The sequence below is a fragment of the Canis aureus genome, chromosome 19, assembly GCF_053574225.1.
Source record: "Canis aureus isolate CA01 chromosome 19, VMU_Caureus_v.1.0, whole genome shotgun sequence".
NCBI classification, from domain to species: Eukaryota; Metazoa; Chordata; class Mammalia; order Carnivora; family Canidae; genus Canis; species Canis aureus.
In genome coordinates, this window is record NC_135629.1 from 16,435,366 (window position 1) to 16,457,583 (window position 22,218).

Sequence of the window (22,218 nt, forward strand, 5' to 3'; positions counted from 1 at the left end):
TTAAAGTAAGTTATAGATAACAAATAAATCAATCCGAAGCCATGGTGATTCATATAAGACTACAGTATCCATTATTACAAATAGCCTGAAATCTTCTAAGTATCTTAGTCAACTGTCATAGCTTTCTCCTTGCTTGCTATTTTTGAAAAGCACCTGGATTGTTGACAGCCAGCTTACTCAAGGTACTTGCACGTATTTTATTATTTGATTTCTTTAATAATAACCCTATGAGATTATAATCTGAATTTTACAGATTAGTGAATTGAGATACAAATAAACACACAAAACCACATAGCTAGTACATGGCAGATCTGTATTTGAATCCATGCAATTGTTCCAGAATCTATGCTCTTAAAAGCTATTTTATATTGCCTTTGTTATATGTTGACTCAGATTTTTAGATGAAGACCTTGTTTTTACTGAATCTCATTAATCAGCTGAAGTAAGTAGGTTTGGAGGGTTTTTGAGATTAAATGAGTTTAAAATTGGATAGAATATTATACACTCTCACCTGGATGAGGAGATGAAGTGATTCTATGTTTCCATTAATAAATAAACAGGACTTATTCTGGTTTGGATGCTTTCTCCTACCTTCCTTCTGCAGATTCAGGAGAATATGGCCATAATTTTCATCTCTCTTCTGGACTTGGATTCAGCAGATGGGGCATCCCAATAATCTTGTGTAATGATAACACAATTACTCCACAATGGTTTAAACAAATTAACAAGAGTACTTTCGTTTAGAGGTCTAAGTCCAAATGGCTATTATTTCTGAGTATTTTGTTCTTAATGCATTATGGACAGATTGGAACCATTTTTTTCTTAAGGTGTTAAAGGCAAATCAGAGCAGCCAAGATGTGCACTATTATGTTGGCGTAAGCATTCGGTTTATTCAGTAGATGGCACTCTTTCCTTCTATCTACAAACTTAAAACAAAGCCCTAATACAATCTTGGGGAAACTGTTATTGGGGCCATTTTTCTAAAAACAATGTGAAATAGATGCCAGGGACAACTGTATCATACTCAGACTTTTTTTTTCTTTTCCCTTAAGAAATAGCATTGCTAAATTCTAAAAAGTAGTACATTTACCACATTGTCTCTAAAATCCAACCAATTCATCTGACTCTATGTTTTTCTAGTTTATAACATTATAGAATATATAAGACATATTTCACTTCCAAATATCTGATGCAGTTATTAAATATATAATAATATGTTGAGAGCTTGTGAGTAGCAAAACAATTTCAGTAACATCAAATTCTAGTATGAAAATTGGACTATTTTCTTTCTGTTCCTTGCTATTTTATACATCCATAAATGGTCATCTTTTGTTTTTGAGTTACATAAGAATAATATCTTTGGTAACAATAGTCACTATTAATTAATGATAATCTAATCATTGTGTTCTGCATGGCCAGGTCAAGCATTTCTTATATAAGACTTATAATTTATAACATCTTGCATGTTGGTGGAGTTTAAATATTACTTATGTGTGGCCTTTGACCACCAGCAGCAGCACTGTTTGGAAGATAATATGTGAGCAAATTTGAGGCCCCACCAACTCCTTCTGAATTTCTAGGAATAGAATCAGGAATTTACATTAACAAGCTACCCAGGTGATTCTCAAGCATACCAGAGTTTGAGAAGCACTGCAATGATTTAATGAAGCCAATTAGCATTAATTGGTGAGACACACCAGGGTAAAGACACATTTCTCTGTAGGAGAAATGCCCACACCTTTACTTTATACTTTGTCTTAGTTTCACCTAAAGTTTTCACCTAAAGATTGGGATTAAAGTACCAAACATAAAATGTTCCTGATATCCATTTTGTGAGTGAATGAAATTAAGAGTCACTTCCTTTTTAGTATACTCTTAAGTAGATATGTGACTGTGATACGCATAAACCAAAGGATCTTGCATTTTGTATATAAAGCTTTCTTCCTTACTTCCCTCCTTTCCTTTCCCTTCTCTTCTTTTGTTCTAAATTTAGAGCATATAATCTACACAAAATAAATGAAGATTATTTAAACAATTATTATTTCTAATTTCTGTGGAGAAATTTTTTTTCCATTTGCCACATCTGATCTAACTAAACAAGTCCACCAAAGTTTATAATTTTACTGAACAATAGTGCATTGGATAACTATAAAAAATCTTGTTTGATTCTAAGTCCTTCAAATACAGAATTAATTTAGAAGCAGTGATAATATATGAGCAGATTTTTTCCTATACTTGCGATCAGATGGAATCATCAGTACAAATTTATGGAGCACCTACTAGGTCATAGTATGGTTTTAGATATTATGAAGAAGGCACTTTGAGCTTAGTTCTTGTCCTATTGCATAATCCTTTCTTGTAATTTATATACAGGGCTCTCAAAGGTATTTGTTCATTTCCACCTTCAATAGAGCAAAAGATCACGGGAGCTTTCCAGTGAAAAAGAGGCTCATGGGTAGCCCAGAACCAGAGAATTAAAAAAAAAGAAACTGCCGTAAATTTGTTGCTTGCAACATATAGGAATCTTCCTTCATACCCCAATGAAATAAGAGTCTGTGGTTCTATGTGTTTTGAATATAAATTAAATCTATAAAGGTAAACATACCCACGTATTTTTATTATGCTTACCTTGATAGTATATTGGGAGATGCTGAAATAGCAGAAATTCATAGGACATACAATGTCCATCCAGTAAAATCTGGGACATTGCACATATACTTGTTTAAGAAACAGGATTTAATAACTTCTGTTTTGAACTACAATGTATTATAATGTTTTAAAGTTTGATTGTGGGGAATGGTGTGCTGAAAGTCCTGTTAGTGATAACATGTAACACTACTTGTTATGAGATTAATATAAAATATCATAAACTAAATTGATAATGATGCATTTATAACTTGATACATAACAATACATTAGTGAAGAAGCAAGACTAGAAACATCAACTAATTCAAGACAATAGTATAATGATAAAGCAAAGTCCGAATTGCTAGAATTCCAGCTTTCCTTATTCAGAATGTTCCCAAGCATCATGTTGCAGAATACTGAATGAGAGTCTTCAATAAGCTCTAGTAATACATCAATTTTAGTTTAAGAATACCAACTCTCGGGCAGCCCAGGTGGCTCAGCGGTTTAGCGCCTGCCTTCAGCCCAGGGCTTAATCGTGAAGACCCAGATGGAGGCCCATGTCGGGCTCCCTGCATGGAGCCTGCTTCTCCCTCTGCCTGTGTCTCTGTCTGTCTTTCTGTCTGTCTCTCTGTGTCTCTCATGAATAAATAAATAAAATCTTAAAAAAAAAAGAATACCAAATCTTGGTTACATTTAATAGCACATTTATTAGGTCAATGGTAAGAACTCCCTAGTTCTATTGCATAAAAGTGAAAAATCAATGGAACTATACATAATTTAACTATAATAACTGAGGGAAAGACTTACATCTTTTACATCATTTCAAAGCCCCATAAGAGAACTGTGTATTTTAGAATAGATCTATTGAAGGAGATGAGATATAAACACTACCACCAAAACTCACCAGAATTACATAATAACGATGACAGTAGAAAGGATGTCTCTATGTAGTATGTGTGTAAGATCAAATGATAATAGATATAATGCATATTAATAAGAATTCAACCCAAGATGTGTGTGTTTAAAATAGGCCTTGAATTGCATTAAACAACTGGAAAATAAAAGAGGAAGAAAGAATCTCAATGGGTAAATATTATGTTCAATGGGTAAAGTTCAAGGAATATCCAATTACTACATTTGAACAATTTGTTCATCTTCAAAATTGCAAAATATGAAGATATATTATAAATACCATGTTTACTGGGGTAAACCACAAATCACAAAGTTACATGGTATTTTTTCTAAAACCAAGCAAAATATTTTCAATGATTTTGTATCCTACTACCATTGAAAAATTCTATGCTTGTATGATAGTGGCGAAGCATTCTTAAGATTGTCTAGTTTGGGTATTTCATTATGTTTTTAATAGTGGAGAACATTACTGAGTTGACAAAGGCAATAAACTCTATACAGTGAAAAATGAGCCAATATTGTCAGATTAATTAGGGGAGAATGATATTGGGGGAATCTTGGAGAAGGGATGGGTAAATGTTTATGCTATTCAGTCCTCCAGATGATACTGCCTTTCATTAATCTTTATATTACATTGATTACAAAAACTCACTGAAGGCTCACTGGTATTAATTACTAGGAAACCAAGAAACATAACCAAACTGAAAACAGTAAAGATTTCTAAGTTAGGTCACTATAAAATATCCCTCAGCCTTCAACTGAACTTTTGTTTTCTTGTAGTAGATATCTTATAATTTGTGCTTATTAATTAATTTGTCCCTCCTTCCTTTCCTTCCTTCCTTTATATATATGTATGCATGAGTGTATGTATCCTAAACATTAGAGTTCTATCACCCTCTTTTCCAAAAGCTTCAGAGATTACTACTAACCACTATCTTATAAGTGAATTCCTATCAAATGCTCTGGAGATTATGTGAAAAATGCAGATTCTGATTCTCTGGTAGGTCTCCAATAGGGTCTGAGATTTTTTTTTTTTTTTTGCACCTTCCTTTTTTTTTTTTTTTTTTTTTTAAAGATTTTGTTTGTTTGAGAGAAAGAACAAACAAGGGAAGGAGCAGAGAGAGAGGAAGAAGCAAACTCCCCACTGAACAGGGGGCCCAACATGACTCGATCTCAAGACCCTGAGATCAAGACTTGAGCCTGAGCTGGAGGCAGACGCTTAACTGACTGAGCCAATCAGGTCCCTTGAGATTTTTTTTTTCCCCCTAACCAATTGATGTGGTTGGTGCTGTTATGTAGACTACACTTTGAGTAGCAAAACTCTGGGCCACTAGGGATTAGCATGTATGACTAGCACAGCTGCCCCATCCATGCTTGTCAGCCTCTGGTCCTTTTGTGTTTTTGAGCGGGAGGAGATTTTCCTTACTTTCCTGCCAGTTCATGTATGCACTTAAAAGATGTTTCAGTTTTTTTAAAAAAATCAAGCAGGAGTAAGGGTTTTCTAAGAAAGATTTTTAAAGAATGAGTTTGAAAACATGCTTATTGTTTTAGACTTTGCATATAGATATAGGTGTGTAGACTTTGAGTTTGTGTGTTTGGTTTAGACCTTTGGATGGGTTTACTATAAAAAAACTGTCACAAGTTATATATGACTTCACATTGGTGTCAGTAGAAATTTTAAAATTTGATTTCTATTCTTTTGATTGTCCACAGAGAAAAGTCTGGAAAACAGCAGGCAGTTAAAAATACCTTTTCAGAGTTGTTAAGATCTTGTAACTGGGAATCAGAAATACATGGATTCCAGATAAGTCCTGCTATGTTAAAGCTGTGTGGCTTTAGGAAAAATACTTTTCTAAGCCTTAGTTTGGTTTTTCAGTTTTTCTGTTAAATACGTTTAAAGGAATACTTACCTTAGAGGTCAGTTTTAAGAATTTAGTGATATAGTCAGGCTCTAATATTACTAATGTTTAAACATTTATCTTTTTTAAGACACATAGTAAAGCTTACAATAAAGAACTATTGTGATTATACTAAAGAATAATTAAGATCATTCTTCCTTAAAAGACAAATGAAAATCCTCCTCAAAATTATAATTTGAATAATGATTTCAGAATTACCCATTATATTCATATTCTAGAACTGTGTTGTCCCATATAGCATCCATGAGCCACATGTGGCCATTTAAATTTAATTTTAAAGATTAAATTAAAAATTGAATTTCTCATGCACACTAGCCACATCTCAAGTACCGAATAGCCACATATGGCCAGTGAATAATGATTAGAAGGTTTTCATCATTGAGGAAAGTTCTGTCAGATGAATATGTTCTAGACCATATATAAAAATATTAAGTTGACAAATATAGGACACAAAAAGGCAACTATATTTAAATACAATTTAATTACTGTTTTCCAATTTTCTCCCTGAAATGACTAATTTGTTTTGTTGTTGTTATTCTTATTATTATTGTTGTTATTTGTTTGTTGTTAAAGGAACTCAGTGATTGGGGTTACAAAAAGAAAGCATAAAAAATAAAGAGCTTGAAAAAATAAATAAAACATCTGTCATTCCTTCAGAAATAAAACTAAGCTGGGGTTTCTATACTGCCCTCTAGTTTTCCTTAAGTCATTCTTTTTCCTTAGAAATGGTGACTTCAGGGGACGCAAGATATGTATCACTTGGTTACTGGACCACAAATCAACCAACATATTTATAACACTGAGTAAACAACCTTACAGCAAGATACTCAACTGGATAGTCAGAAAAGGACAAAAAATAAAAAACATAATCTAAAACCTAATTGTGGGGAAATTTCTAAAGCCTGCGATGCAGTATGAGGTGGCAGTGAGTAAAGGAAGGATTCTTGGTTGTGTTTCTAGAAAAATAGGAAATAAATAAAATTCAGGACATCATTACCAATTTGACCTGACCTAGAGGAAGTATTGGATTGGTCATTAGACATTATAGAATTCCTTAAGGAAAAGAAAATAGATTTGGAAAATATACAGTTTAGGAAATACTATGAAGGTGACTATTTCAGAGATTTAGTAGGTTGAAAAGAAAGGCTAAAGAAATGAATCTTATTCTCACAGGAAAACAGTACACTTTGTGATGATTTAATTAAGCATTTAAAATGGGAAAGGGGCTGGATTAATAAAATTGATCTTTAGATCATATTCACACTGGGACAAAACATAGCTGTTAAAAGGAGGAAAAGACATGTTATAGTATATTAAAGAAAATACTGCAGAGTAACTAGATTTGGACACAGTAAGTTTATAAGATAACAGCATTGGAACAATTCCAACTGCCCGATGTAATCATAATGACTATTTGATCGGCAACAATATCAATAATGTAGTCAAATAATCTTCAGTTTCCTACTACATACAGATGCATTCCTCAACTTAATCTAATTCACATCTCCCCCAAAGATTGCTTTATCAAATGATGTACTTGCAATAGCATAAAAGCTGGAATTTATTATTTTGGTGCTATCTAGCTATATTCAAATATTCATTAATTTGAAAAGAATGAAACTAGCAACTATAGGATATCCTGTGTGTGCTAATTTATTTTTAATTTCAAACAGTTAATTAGTGGTAGAAAGTTTATAGGTTGCGAATGAGTTAATTGAAAACTGAACACCATGTTCCTGGAACACAGTAGGTGCCCAATAAATATGGTGAATCGATCAATCATCACTGCTACTGTATTAAGACTTTCTGTTCATATATCATGGGAAACATAGCAGAGACTAAAGAGCACAGATGTGTTTTTCCACAAAGTCTTCATTTCAAAAAAGTTAGCTAACAAGCTACAGAATTAGCAGGGTTCTTCACAATTTGTTAAGCATACATACAGCTTAAAGGAAATTGGGTTAAAGTTTTGAATTCTATTTCATGAGAAGAACTGAATCTTAAAGGAAATGGAGTTAACGTTTTGAATTCTATTTCATGAGAAGAACTGAGTTTGTAACAATTGTGGTTCTTCTTAGAACTATACCATTTTTTAAAACACCTTTAAGTTGGGACCAGTGCAAAGTCTCATTCATCTTTACAGCTAGATATTCCTTCCTTCATTTGTTACACACAATAAGTGCTTATGATACATGCCTGTTTAATTGAAAAAAGGGGCATTACACAATGTTTCTGAAAGCCATTGTACACCAAGCCTGCCATTTTGACATGCTAATCCATTTTAAGTATGGAAATGTATTATTAAATAATCTTCATGTGTCTCTAAAGGGGAAACTATCTGAGACTTAGACATAATTATGCACAAACTTCCCTTGACAAACAAAATTATTTTCCACGATTAAGTTAAATCAGGAGATCTTATGGAAAAAAAAATAGCTCAACACAAGTCATCTGTCAAGGCTCCTGACATACTTGCTCTATTTTATTTTGTATATTTATATCTCTTCTTATGAGTAAACAGAAATAACCATTGTGAAAGATTCTCTGTCTGTCACTTTTAATCAGTGAACGTCCCAAGTGAATATTCTCATTTTTAGAAGGGATCCAAAGATTGAAGAAGTGTTGATCTCTCCTCTTGATCAAACATGCAGATACTCAGTTCAATTCACTACTACTTCATGAGGTATTTCTAACAAAGACCATCTGTTTTATAATTTGCAACAAATATTTATTACTGCTCTCATTAACCTACTGAAATCAAGAAAATGTCATGGGTTTCATTTTCTGTCTGACTTCGTTCATTAGTGGGCATACTGTCCTGTATAAATGCAAAGATAAAGTGCTTTTCAAATTCTACTTTACATTAAGAAAATAATATCATCCTTGCAGTTGAAACATTTTAATAGTTGGAGAGGAAACTCTATATTCTGATTTTTTTAAACAAATGAAATTTCCTTAGAAAGGAGTATTTAATGAGATTTACTATCATTTTTTTCACCAGTAGCAAAATGATTTTGAAATGGTCTTGATGACTTATAATATAATATTAAGGAAATGTTTTATTTTTCTTGAGCTCTTATACCATCAAAATTTAAAGGCCTTTTAATAATTCCATTAACTTTCTATTTTTCACATGCTATAAAACTTTTTATTTACCAGGACAATAACAAAAAAGATTCAAAGTATTTGAAAAATTACTGGGGAGATTTGTGTGAGAAAAGTATTGTTACATTATACGGTCTCATTCATTTGGGGAATATAAATAATAGTGAAAGGGAATAGAAGGGAAGGGAGAAGAAATGGGTAGGAAATATCAGAAAGGGAGACAGAACATGAAGACTCCTAACTCTGGGAAACGAACTGGGGTGGTGGAAGGCGAGGAGGGCGGGGGGTGGGGGTGAATGGGTGACGGGCACAGAGGGGGGCACTTGACGGGATGAGCACTGGGTGTTATTCTGTATGTTGGCAAATTGAACACCAATAAAAAATAAATTTATTATTAAAAAAAAATAAGAAAAGGTATAAGGTGAGTATTGTTTTCCATGGCTAGAAGAAAGTGTGCTGGGTGAAGGTGTTTGTATAGAAATGATCTGAAATCTGATCTGGAAGGAGAAGGCTGGTTGAGCCATCAGAAGTATTTTAATGGAACATTTGAGCCTTTCACAATGGTGCACTACTGTGTCTTCCCAGTTTATTTTGATCTTGAGCCCATGCATCTGCACTTCCCATACTAACAAAGCACATAATAATTCTTCCAATACTCTTATCTCCTTTAGTTATATTGGTTGATGAGTCAAATTGCTGGTGCTGATAATGTAAACAAAAATATTAGGAGATGGTTACATATTCAATAACACATTGCTCGGAAAGAATTACCTTAGATTCTGGGAACAGTGCTGTATAAGTGAGAGGACCAAATGAAAAAACAATGTTTTAAAATTTGGTGTTCCTTCCATAAAACGCCAGTTTTGATGATACACTGAATGGGCATTTAAAATGCCATTTATTGTCATTTTTCCAACATCCCAAATGCCTTTCAAATGCTTTTTTTTTCAGTTTTCCAATTGTTTATATACTATACGTGGGATACTATTATAAAATCAAATTTTTAAAAATGCTATTAATGGACAGGCTGGGTGGCTCAGTGGTTTAGCACTGCCTTCAGCCCAGGGCCTGATCCTGGGGACCTGGGATCAAGTCCCATGTCAGGCTCCCTGCATGGAGCCTGCTTCTCCCTCTGCTTGTGTCTCTGCCTCTCTCTCTCTCTCTTTCTCTTTCTCTCTCTGTGTCACAAATAAATAAAATCGTAAAAAAATAAAAAAAATAAAAATGCTATTAATTTTATTTCACAGTTTAAAAGCCTCTCCCCCAAAACGATCAAAATTTAAAATGTGTTTATTGTAACTGTTTAAGTGAGGAAATAAACATAAATTCTTGACCCCTGTAAAGGCAAATTTGCCGGGTGGCTAAATGGCAACTTGAAGTTTTCAGAAATAGTATGGTTAACTTTATTTTGAGATAAAACAACTAGAAACATGGATTCTGGAAACTTCTATAAGGCACTTTCCATACACTGAATAATAGTGAATTGTCGCTTGACGCACTGAGTAGATCAGTGTGTCCTGGGTTGGCCTCATAAACTAGATCACTTTCTACTAGAGCTGCTCAAATCTCCCACAAGCAAAGCGCTTTGGCATGAGCCCTGACACAGACCTTCCTGACTATGGAGAGACTATTTCATTCTGCACACCATGGCAGCAAGTTCTATATATAGACCACAGGCTTGCTAGAAAGAATTCTGCATTAATCAAGTACATAAGAAGCTATTCAATGCCATCTGATCTTTCATCTTATGCTTCTCTTCAGTAATGCCAAAATAAAAGGTCAAAATGGAACATCATAAAGTCAGAAATAGAAGTTTTTCTTTCCCAACACTGACATGAAGGTGTTTGCACACAGGGCATGGTCTAGCAATACCATCTCGGTGATTGACATGCTTTTTAAGTTTTTAACTTGCTTTTGCACTGGGCCATTTATTAATTGTATCTGCATACTTCTACCCTACTGCCAGGCCCTACAAGGGCCTTTCATAAACCCAGCAGATCAGAATTGATGCACTTTCTAGGCACAATCTGTCTTTTTCTTGTTTCTTTCTTTTATTTTCTCCTCTTATTTTTTAAGAGTAGACAAATGTGACTTGGTAAATTCAACATTCATACTTGAAATTATTCCTGAGAGAATCCTGATATGTAGCAATCTGTTATTTTGTTGAGGTTCAAGTCTGAATCATTCTAATAATTCCTTACAAGGCTGATGATCAAAGCCAGTCATTCATCCAGTACCAAAACTGGTCAACAGCCTTAAAACAATGTCTCACTTCAGCAGTGTTGGTTATCTTTCCCACTGCCTCTCAAGATGACACTCTTTCTTTCTTTTTCAGGTTCATCCAATGAAATATAAAACACTGAAAACTCAAATGGCAGCAAACTAGAGACATGATGTTACACACTGTGGAAAACACATGTGACTCTCTATGGGTCCGTGATTCGGGAGAAACTTCCCTCTGTTGGCAAATTTCGGGATTATGGGAAGGATCAGGGCATATTCTTTGTAAACTTCGACAAGCTGCTCTCTCTCATTTGCATCTTCAATTCTTGTTAGAATTATTCCCTGTGTGCAAAATGCTTCCTCTCTGTTTATTTCTTTTGTTTTGCTTCTTTCTTTACTGTAATAAAACAAGCACAAGTTTTCAAGCACAAGTAAAGCATGAATACAGTCTTGCTTTAAAATATTTAAATAATACATCATTGTAAAAACAATGTCAAGGTTCCCATCATCACCTCCTCACTCCTACTTTGTTCTCCAGAAGTAACCACTTACCTATATTGCGAGTATCCTTTCAGAATGCTTACTACTTAGTTACATAAATAGATTTACTCATATGTACATAGATCTTTTCATTTATTTTTATTTTTGTTACATAAATTGGATTATAGTAGAATGTAAGTTCCATGAGAGCAGGGACTTTGTTGGCTCTTTGATATATCCAGAAGTTGGAGAAGTTCTTGGTACCTAGTAAGCACTTAAATATTTGTTGGGTGAATAAAACGTGCCTTTTCAGCTTAATATGTCATGGTAACTATCCCAAGTCAGCACCTAGATTTGGGTCCATCTTATTTTTTTTTTCATACATATGCACAGAATTATACAATGCAGGTATAAGTAAATTATTTAACCACTCTAAATCCTTTTTATTTAGAGGTTAAAGTATCTCCTTTACATGAATCCCTGTCTATGCACAATGACTTCTCATTGGATCTGGTAATAGTCATTTTGCCTCTCATTCACATTCTCTCTTTTGGCATTATTAGATCCTTGAAAGTTTCTGCCTTAGATTATGTGTTTCTAAAGGGCAGAGATTTTTCCATTCACGTCTCTGATAGAACAGCTACAACAATGTTTCAAACAAATGTAGACTTAAGGCTATAAAGCATATTGACAAATACCTACATAGTCACTGACTAATGTCTGTAGGAAAAGTTGTACCTAACATATATTTGGTGGGGAAGATTACAAACTATGATTTATTATTATAATTGTTAATCAAATGGCTTAGAATGAAGTCAACAATAGCCATTGAACATATCTGCAGACCTAGAACAAAGTGGGCAGATAACTGGAATTGTCTTTAACACTATTTTTTAAAATATTAATTAATCCTGTCCACATACTGCTTTTCTCACATTGGAATGTTGATATGAAGTGTCTCAGATGATAAATGTTGGCCTTGTATTTATAAATTGCTTACTGGGCATTTTTAAGACATCCCAAATAATGCTCACCCATATCTGTTAAATTTTGTGAAAATCAGCATTTTGTCTCAAATTGCATTCAAATTAAATAGAAAAGTATGATGATGTGAACTGGGGAAAAGTTTGAGCCTTTCCTACAATGACATAACAATTGTTAAGCCAAGCGACTGTTTTTTATTCTTGAATGAGCTTAAACAATGATATATCCACACCAAAAACAATATTTTTATCCCCAGGTAAGTGATTGTTTCTGTCTAATAATCTCAAAATATTGCCTTGGTTGTAATTGTCTTCTTGACATAAAAATGATTGAAAACAAGCCAATAAAATTTGTTGCTGAAAATGGAAAACATTAAATTAGGCCCCGACTTTCAGTAAAATAGAACCATATGGTACATTTAATTATAAGTTGAGGAGATATTTGAAGTTTTAATTTAAATGTTTTACTTACAATTAGCTCAACTCTTTTTTTAAAATAAATTTATTTTTTATTGGTGTTCAATTTACCAACATGCAGAATAACACCCAGTGCTCATCCCGTCAAGTGCCACCCTCAGTGCCCGTCACCCATTCACCCCCACTCCCCGCCCTCCTCGCCTTCCACCACCCTTAGTTCATTTCCCAGAGTTAGGAGTCTTTATGTTCTGTCTCCCTTCCTGATATTTCCCACACATTTCTTCTCCCTTCCCTTATATTCTCAACTCTTCTGGCCAGATAACTAACATCAAGCCATAGCACCTCATACAGAAAAACAACAATTCAAAAGATAAAATAAAAAACTGACAAGTCTTGTACTTGTTCTGCACATCAAAAAGATGTCAAACTTAAAAAGTTCAACAAATGGGGTCAACTCATAATGAATTCTATTTCTCTTTTTCTCTCACAATGTATGTTGATTATGTAGTTTGTGTTGTTTCTTTGCTTTACTTTGTCAATCACAGGGATCTATCATGAAATCAGAGCCTTGGGCACAAATGCTTGTTCTGACAATTCATTTGTTCATTTATTTATCCATTCGTTAATCACCTGACAAATATTGAATGCCTATTGTGTGCCAGGTACCAAGCTAGACACTATGAGGACAAAATGGTGAGCAAAAATTGGCAAGAACCCCATACTTCTGGAGTTTAGAGTTCGATTACTAGGAATTGATTAGCCTTTGTCAAATTATTTACCATCTCTAAGCCTCAGTTTCTTTATCTGTAAACTGCAAAAATGGTATCTACTTCAAAGAATTATTGCAAGGTTTAAAGAGAATAATGATATATGTCAAGATATAGCTTAGTGCCTTTCACAAAAGAGATACTAAAAACTGCCAGCTACATGCCCTAACCCTTGCTCACCCTATTCCTTGAATGAACAGAGACCTTTAATCACACTAAGCTAGCATCCTCAGAAAGCACTGCTGTATTGCACAGCTTCAGGGTGGCATGTGCTCTGCAGACATAACCCTCTTGCCAGGACAATGAAGATTGATGAGTAGAGGAGGGGGGAGGCCTGAATGTGGGGCTCCATCAGGCACTTGATGGATCCTATGATTCCTACACCTCTCATTTTGCTTGGTTTGAGGCAAGAGGAACAGGGCCAGGAACAGCTGAGCAAACAAAGTAATCTAGATCATACTTGTGGTAATGGTGACAAACTCTCAGAAATAACATCAATCATTTCAGGCGATGACTGTCTTCTCAGACTGTGTTCACATGGACTAGAGAAGGGAAAAAATAAGTCTGCCGGTCAATACTCTAGAGTAAAAGCTTTTTTCAACAGGGATGGCTTCATTGTTCTCTTATTACTCACTGTATTTTATCCCCAGTATTCACTCTTTTTGTTCTACCTTCACTTTTCAGCATCATAAAGCTGACAGAGTAGACCGTGAAACCTATTCATCGTGTGACCTGTCCAATGAATTACGTTTATTCCCAAATTCTGAAAGGGCTTCTGAACAAACACAGGTGGAGTCAGCATTTCTCTCATTACATCACCAAATGGTGAAAACCTTGGGTTTCATATGAAAAAAGTACACTTCAGCAACTTGAGGAAACATCTCACCTCCAAAGAATTCAGTCAAGGGTGCTGCCCCCAACGGAGATTAATTAGTATTATATTCCCTGCTTGTTTTGTCCTAACACCTAAAGGAGAATTTTCACCTTATCCCTCTAGGCAGCTGATACATACCCTGGTGGCAGAGCAATTGCTGCTGTTGCCGCCTACTGCTTTTTTCCTGGTTTAACAACACTAGTACTTTATTATTCACAGCATCATTAATTAATTAATAAGACAGTTGGTGATGATACTAAGGAAGCTGGACCCATTTCAGTTTAGATCGACACTACTCAAGACATTGGCACAATTGATGTTTGTTCAGAAATAGTAGAGGATGGCAGGGAATCTGGGAGAGAATAATGGATGGGTAATTTGGACCCAACTAATTAGAAAATCATCATAATTTGGATAGGGAGTAAGCTAGTATTCATCTTTTTACAAGTATAAAAATGATTTCTGAAGCAGTGCCATAAGGCAATGATTCTCAGTGGGGATAGGGAGCTATAGCAGAATCTGTTACCAAGAAGCATGCCAGGTTTGAAAAAGTATATTCACTATACCTATTTCTTACATAAGCCTGAAAGGAAAGCTGGATAAAACTCCTTGACTGGGAGAGAGGGAATATATAGAATATGGAGTGAGAAATCAATGTAGGAGGCATGTAGAGTGGGAACAAAAAGCCAAGAAATACTTTAAAAATATAAATTAAATATTTGGAAGAGTATTTAACTTATTCATGAAACAAACAATTTTCAAGAACTTCAGCATATAGTATATATTTTTAAAAGTCCTGGTTGCCATGGATTTTAATAACTGGTATAGCAAAATCTCCTTTTTTAATTTTTTATGACTTTTAAGCCTAATTGGAGAAAGTACTGTGGTGCAACCGACAGGGTGGTACCAAGATATACTGGCTTTGTTGCTATGCTGCAGTTAGATTCAGTGAACATTTTGAGAGCATATTGAGTATGTGTTCTAGGAACTATGAGAGCTCACTTCTTCCTTGAACCTGTTTCCTCACTGTAGGTTCCAGTTACTAGTGCTGTGTATCAAGCCACCTCCAAACTTACTGACATAAAATACTCTGGTATCCTGCTCATAGATATAGGTAGGAGATTGAACAGGACATAGCCCATATTACTTGTTTCTGTACAATAATGACTAGGGCCTCAGCTGGGTAGCCTGAAAGGCTGGGATGGCTTGAACACTCAGGATAGGAATTATCTGGAGGTGTCTTTACTCATATGTCTGGTTGTTGATCAGCTGCTGACTGGGCTGTCAGCTGGGCTGTTGGCCACAACACCTACATATTGCCTCTCTACTTGGCCTCTTTGTGTGGGCTAGTTTGGGTTTCTTCACAGAATCACAGCTGAGTTCTAAGAGCAAGTGTCCCAAAAGAGCTAGGGGGAAGCTAGCCTTGAAAGATTTTTGGGATTACCTTCACCGAAGCCACACAAGCCCGCTGGGATTCAAGAGGTGGGAACATGAACCCCATCTCTCGATAGAGGGATGTCAAAGTCACATTATAATAGCAGCTTCTGGGATGGTAGATGTTGTTGGCAGCAGCACTGGAAAATTCAGTCCTCCATACTTCAGTTAAACAGATGGATGCTGATGACTTGCTAAAGAAAAGTTCTGATTTCCAAACAAACAGCAAGGTCAAAGGATCTAGTGGTTTTCTAGCAGCTGTAATATCATAGGGAATGTTGTATTTTCTTCAAAAGACACTATGAGTCTCTTCTTCCCCAACCCTCAGGAGGTGACTGGTTTTGTTTGGTGAATACTTTGAGTAGCTTCTTCAGTTGGTGGAGAGTAAGGCCTCCAAATACATCTCTTGGTAATTGTCTTGCTTAGGGAGAAATCACCCTGAGATTTGCTAGGATTTTATCCTCCCCCTACTGTTTATTACCTGCATGTCCTTGGACAAATGACTTAATCTTTCTTTGCCTCAGTTTCCCTACCTATAAAACAGGATATAATAATTCTTAGTAGAGTTGTTTTGAAAATAAAAAGGGGTAATTAGCACCATGCTTAGAATACATCAAGCACTCAATAAAAGACTGCTGTTATTATATTATTTATAATTTTGAGAGTAGTATGTTGGGAATCATGAAAGGGGTTTATGGCAGAAGGAAACTGGAGGAAAATGTTTAAAGAGCATTTTAAAAAAAGATTTGTTACATATATGTGCATATATATATATATATTTATATATATATATATATGGAGAGAGAGAGAGAGAGAGAGAGAGAGAGAGTGCATGTGGGTGTGCAGGTGCATGAACATGGGAAGGGGCAGAGGGAGAGAGGCAGACTCCCCCTGAGCTTGAGCCCACAGAGGTCTCGATCTCAGGACCCTGAGATCATGGCCTGAGACCTGAGCTGAAATCAAGAGTCTGACACTCAACCAACTGAGCTACCCAAGTGCCCCTAGAGAGTATTTTAATGCAGTGTGGCCAGTGGGTGTTCAAGAGTAAGCATCTTCCCCATCTCCACTTAAAATTTTCAATGAAACTACTGTTTCCCATTTATGTGCTGTGTGGTTGCATGTATCTTGAGGCTGCAATAGAGGTGCAGAGTTTTGCTTCAAATGAAGAAAAAATGAGACAGAAGTAGGCTTGGGAAATCACGTATTTAAACTGTTGATTCCCTACCAGCCCTTTCAGGGGCTACAGAGGGGAAAGGACAGGTGCCACTCAATTTCCTACCTTTGCCTCAATCAAAGCTATGGTTAGGCTTTTTCTCTCCTTATTTTTTGGTTCTGCATAAAGAAGTCCTATCATCTATGATGAAAATATTATTTGAAAACCACTGGGTCTATAGATTCCTCTAGCTTTGAGACTTTCTGAGATCTAATTCTGTGTGTTCTTGAATATCATGCAACTGTGATCATACACATAATCTTCCATCATTTACATTTTAAATTTTAACTTTAATACCCTGGAGCTACATGTAGCTCAAAATAAAGTGGGTAAAAAATCATTTTTTTATATTATTAACAGTATAATACTTGATAAAGACAAAAGTTTATATAAATAGGAAAGATTATTGTCTAATAAAATAAGAGAACAAAGATCATGTAAGAATCAAATCTCTTTTTATAAGAACAAGCTCCCTGGAACACACTTGTATATAACGGCCACCACCACTGCCACTGCTACTACAAAGTTTAGCCATTTTCACTAAAAATGATTTCCATACCAGTTTTTTTTAACCTTTAGCTACACTATAGCTACATTTCCCCAGTTCTCTTCTTTATCTGGTTCCAGATTAAAAGAAGACATTTTATGGGAGATTTAGGAAGTGGAAGTGGAGCAGCAGGCAGTTTTTACACTCTGAAGGTCAGTGTAGGATGCTAGCCACTAGGGTTGCTCGTGGGTAGCCTTGCTGACTCACTCTCCAACTCACCTTGCTGGTGTGGGGCAGCATCTAGACCAGAGGCTCCTTGCAGATCCTTCCGCCTCTTCTCTTTTGGTTTTCCTGAGCTCTGGGACAGATAGGAATGCATCTCACTGAACAGATTACCTATATATCAAAAGCAGAGGCTGTGAAAGACCAGTGCAAGAGGTTCCAGTTTGTCCTCACCCTCCTTCACCTTCAACTCAACACAGGATATGTAGGAGACAACCTTGCATAGCTCTCTTAACCCTTTCCCATATTTGCCTAAGGTCCAATCTCCATAGTAACTCCCTCACTCCACAGCATCAGAATAGTTTACTTCTTTGACTGAAGCCCAACTGATCATACCTACTATCACGTTTCTTAGTTTTTAAATAAACCCATACATCTATAATCTTATCTTACTGTATCTTCTGTAAATCCCCAACTGCTAAGAAGATTTTATACAGTTTGTTTTCAGTGCATTATATAAAATCAAGAAGCACCGAACGATCTGGCTCCTGGGTACTTCCCCAGTTGACCTTCGACCCTCTTCTACTTTGATCCTAAACTCCAAACATACTGATCTCCTCAATGAGCTTCAGACTAATGGCACTCTTCTTGTCTCAAGGTGCTGGCAAATGGCTGTGACACTTTTACTCTTGCTAGTTCATGGCTGGCTTCTCTTCTCACTTTTCAAATATTTAAAGATCACCACACATAAAAGAACTTCTCTTCCCTTCCCCTCCTATGTGACCCCTCCAAACCTTTCCAAAGGTGTCTCTATTGAATTGCCTCTGTTTCCTCTATAACATGCACTCAAATTTTTATAATGTATAAATATCTTTGTTTAGTGTATTATTATCCATTTCACTAACCAAAATACAATTGTTATCACAGCAGATACTTGAGTTTTATTCTCATTTGTGTTCACATTTCCTAACATAGTCTCTGAAGCACAGCAGCCTCCTTTATTTATGAATAAATAAATTTAGTAGCTAAATTAATACATTAATGTATCAGCACAGGTATGTATGCATTTGCTGTCACCCTGTCCCTTACAGGACAGGACAGGAGTCACTGTTCTCTGTTGTTGATAAGTAATAGTTATGTGAGTAAACTTGAACTGGTCAGGAGAGCTATCACAAGCTTCCAGGTTCATGCTCACATTCTTTTTTTTTTTTTTTTAAGTATTTGGTTTCTTTTTTTAAATTTTATTTATTTATTCATGAGAAACACAAAGAGAGAGAGGCAGAGGGAGAAGCAGGCTCCATGCAGAGAGCCCGATGCAGGACTCGATCCTGGGACTCCAGGATCACACCCTGGGCGGAAGGCAGGTTCTAAACCACTGAGCCACCCAGGCATCCCATCATGCTCACATTCTAAACCATGTTAGAGTTGTTGGTTTTTTAAAAAGGTTATTTATTTATTTGTTTCTTTATTTATTTGAGAGAGAGAGAGAGAGAGCTCGTGCTTGTATGCACAAGCAGAGGGGAGGGGCAGGGGGAGCTCGAGAAGTAGACTCCCTGTTGAGCAGGGAGCTTGACACAGGGCTTGATCCCAGGACCCTGAGATCATGACCTGAGCCAAAGGCAGTCACTTAACTGACTGAGCCACTCAGGTGCCCCATGTTAGAATTCTGACTTTGGAAATTAAATTCAGTCAAAAGAGTATACATGTCTTCCTCTGCCAAAAGAATTGTGTTTGTTATAAATTTCTTTTGATGGAGATGGTAATTAATAGATAAATCCTGGGGCACCTGGATGGCTCAGTCAGTTAAGCATCTGCCTTTGGCTCAGGTCATGATCTCAAGGTCATGGGATCAAGCCCTGTTTTGGGCTCCCTGCTCAGTGGGGAGTCTGCTTCTCCTCTCCCTCTGCTCCTCCCCACTGCTTGTGCTCTCTCTCTCTCTCTCTCTCTATCTCAAATAGACAAATAAATAATCTTTAGAAAAAATAAAAATAAAATCCTAACCAATCTTAATAGCTATCAAACTGCATTTGTGTATGTCTTGGTTTTAGTATGCCTTTTACCTTGTCCAAGACAGCCTGATAAAATGGAACCAGTGACTACTGCACATGAGAAAATATTAGCAAACCTTTACTTCTTTACTTTCCTGAATATTATTTATAGACATATGCTTTTATAGAGTCACTGAATCTAGTTGGAAATGTAAAAAAAAATGTAACTTATCTCCCAGGATTCATGTAGAAACAGAAATGGTACTGTTTGATCAACCATGCTATTTCTGATGTTCTCTAGAGTCACGTATCTAGAACAGAGCCAATAAAAATGAAAAAAAAAATCTCACATACGCCTACCTAGATATTCTCATTCTCTTTTTTTAAAGTTTTCATATCTATTTCTATTGACTATCTGCAAAGAAGCTAACTGCAGTTGGCCACTTGTTTCAAAACAGAAGGAAGAAAAGATCTGGCTTTGCCACAGTTGTTCTAGCAGTCAGTGATGCTTAGAGCATTTTGGCTTTGGAGGTTGTCCTTGTGCATTAACTGGTCTTTTCCTGAGAGACTCAAATCATAACCTGTTAATAGAATCCTCTGTTGTTTTTTAAATTCAATTTCATAACAAAATAGAACCCTCTCATTTATTTGAGGAAAAAAAGAAAAATCAGAGGTAAAATACATGTTGCAACTATCACTTAGAAACTTTCACTGATTCCTAAACTACCTTATTTCCTTCCATTAAATATCTCATCATTATATCTTCAACTTCTCCTTAATATCTTAGCACATTGATGTCAAAAATATTAAGTAAAAATTTTTAAAAAGTCTCTTCCATCTCTTCCATCTGAAAGTATAAATTTTTATGGGGATTCTAGTAAAGAAGGATATGTTTTCTCTTATTTACTGATGAGAAACCATACCTTTGTACAGTGCCTGGCATATAACATGCATTCAGTAAATGTTTGTCAAATGAAAGAATAATGTATGTCCTTAACCAAATATCACCGGCATGGTTCACTTTTATGAGAACTTATGTTCTCCATGTTATACCCTGATTTCTACATGAAAATGGAGAGATGAAAAATCAGGCATCTGCAAAGTCTTGAGATTATCATCACAGATGTTATAAGACCCTGTGCTAACACATAACAACACTGCATAGATGTAGATATAATGGTGATAACACTGATTTTTCAAATCTGAGAAAACTGTACCCATTAAATGCTTGATAATATGCTAAGTCTACAAAGTGGCCATATATTAGTCTTCTTAACAAAGATCACTGGAGATGTCTACTTCCTCATATCATGGCTTTTGCTCCATCAAAGGTGAAAAAATGCATCAGTTCTTCAATAAAACTTTTATTATCATTGAAATTTTCTTGAATGTTTTCTCTGACCTCCTTTTTAAACTTTCAGCCTTGAAAATAAGTAGGGAAGCTGGTAGACCTAGTCAGAAAGAGAGGTAAAGAAGTGGGACAAGTCAGAATATGGTAATTAATCATACCAGTAATTAATCATACCACCTAGGGCACTACTTCCATATTTGGCTAAAGATAAGAATCACCTGGAGCATTTGATAGAGAAAAGAAAAAGAAAGATTACTGGCTGCAACTGAGACGTACTGAATGTGAATTCTAGGGGTAAATTATATATTTAATATGCACCCGTTAAGGATTCTTAACACAGCCAACCTAGGATGGATTGGTCAAGGTAGGGATCCCTGGGTGCCGCAGCGGTTTAGCGTCTGCCTTTGGCCCAGGGCGCGATCCTGGACACCCAGGATCGAATCCCACATCAGGCTCCTGGTATATGGAGCCTGCTTCTCCCTCTGCCTCTGTCTCTCTCTCTCTCTCTCTCTCTCTCTCTGTGTGACTATCATAAATAAAAAAAAAAAACAAATTAAAAAAAATGGTGAAAGGCAGGCAGCCCAGGTGGCTCAGCAGTTTAGTGCTGCCTTCAGCCCAGGGCATGATCCTGGAGACCTGGGATCGAGTTCCACGTCAGGCTCCCTGCATGGAGCCTGCTTCTCCCTCTGCCTGTGTCTCTGCCTCTCTCTCTCTCTCTCTCTCTCTCTCTGTGTCTCTTATGAATAAATAAATAAAATCTTAAAAAAAATTGGTGAAGGGCATAAGCACATAGAGCACAGATAATCAAGGCAATTAGGCCTACAATACCAGGAAGCCAACAACAGGTTTCGCAAACTACCATAATATAACCGCAATAACTGTGGTATAAGGAAATATGAATTCTAGTCAGATAAACTAGCTCTTTTATTTATTTATTTTCTTAAGTGGAGCCTAACACAGTGCTTTGAACTCACAACCCTGAGATGAAGACCTGAACTGTGATCGACAATCAACTGAGCCACCCAGGTGCCCCAGTTCTTTTTTTTAAACAAGAATTTATAACTGCATTACTTGCTGTATGATGCCTACAAATAGGCATTCTATCCATTTCTAGTTTTTAGTTTTGTTTACAATTTAGTGATGAGTTTGAATTTGTTACTCTGTCAAAGCCAGATGACAGAAAGTCTATAAGCTAGATCTTGGCTTCTAAGATGT